Source organism: Microcebus murinus, chromosome 8, assembly GCF_040939455.1.
Source record: "Microcebus murinus isolate Inina chromosome 8, M.murinus_Inina_mat1.0, whole genome shotgun sequence".
Taxonomy (NCBI): domain Eukaryota; kingdom Metazoa; phylum Chordata; class Mammalia; order Primates; family Cheirogaleidae; genus Microcebus; species Microcebus murinus.
In genome coordinates, this window is record NC_134111.1 from 39,184,824 (window position 1) to 39,186,439 (window position 1,616).

Genomic DNA, 1,616 nt, shown 5'->3' on the forward strand with positions numbered 1-1,616 from the left:
CCTCCCAGAGTGCTAGGATTACAGGTGTGAGCCACCAAACCCAGCCAAGAAACCATTTTTTAAAACTTTTTATTACTGAAATTTCCAAACATCAACAGAAGTAGACAGAATCGTATGATAAACTGGCATGACCCTATCACCCAGCCTCACAGTTATCAACTCATGGAAACCAATCTGGCTTCCTTTGTCTCCCCCTTTCCTCTATAACATATATCCAAAATAAAAGAACTCTTTTTCATTTTCAAACATAACTGCAACACCATCAACACACCTAAAAACTGAAACAGCAATTTCTTAATTATCATTAAATATCCAGTACATAATCACATTTCTCCAGTGGTCTCATAAAGTCAGGATCCTATGGGTTTTTGTGTTGTATTTGAAGCATTACTTGTGAGAATCAGAGTACATTATGTTATGCTGTGATCTCAGACACCTCCAGAATCAGAGCAACACGTTTTTATTTCCTGCTCACATGAGTTTCCACTGTGAGTCAGCTCCACATCCTCTTTACTTCTGGCCACAGGCGAAAGAAATGGTCCCTGTTTGGGAGATGCCCACTTCCTGGCAGATGGGAATGAGGAATGGTTAAAACACACAATGACTTTTAAAGCTTCTGTTCCAAACTAGCAGCCATCACATCTGCTCACATTTCACCGGTCACAGCAAATTACATGGCCAAAGCTGATGTCAGTGAAGAGAAGGGAAGTATAATTCTCCCTCGGGAGAGGGCAGCCATGATCGGAAATGATGCAACCTAGCATACTTTTCAAATCTCTTTTAATTTATAGGTTTTCCTCATCTTTTTTTTCCTTTAATTTATTAGTTGAAGAAATGGTGACATTTGTGCTGCAGAATTTCCTATATTCTGGATTTTGTTGATTACACTCCTGTAGTATGTTTGTTTAATGTGTTCCTCTGTCACCTCTACTTATAAAATTGTAATTAAATCTAGAGGCATAATTGGATTCAGGAAAAAATTAGGGCCTAAATGGAACCAACTGGATCTTTATTATGGCCTGTGAAGTCATTCAAAAATTCAAATTTTGGGCAAGGATACTTCCTCAGTAGTCATATGTTGCATCAGTTATCTCTTGCTGTGTTGCAAATCATCCCAAAATTTGGTGGCTTAAAACACAAATAATTGTGTATTATCTCACGGTTTCTGTGAGTTGGGGGGATGGTTTATCTCTGCTTTATGATTTCTGAGGTCTTAGCTGAAAAACCTAAAAACATGGGGACAGAAATCATTTGAAGGCTTGACTGAGACTGAGAGTTCTGCATCCAAGTGGCTCACTCACTTTGTTAACAAGCTGGTATTGGTAAGTTGGGTTTTTTCCAAGTTGCTTGTTCACAGGGCTGCTTGAGCACCCTCACAATATGGCTGACTTCCCCCAGTGATTAATCCAAAAGACTGATGCTGAAGCTGCAATGTCTTCCATGACCTTGGGAATTCATTCACTGATACTTCTATTGGTCACAAAACCAGCCCATATCCAGTATGGGAATAGTCTACACAAAGGCAAGAATACCAACAGAGGAGGTTGATTGGAGGCCATTTTAGAGACTGGCTACTATATATGTTAAGTGATTTTTTTTATATTAAATAGAAAGAA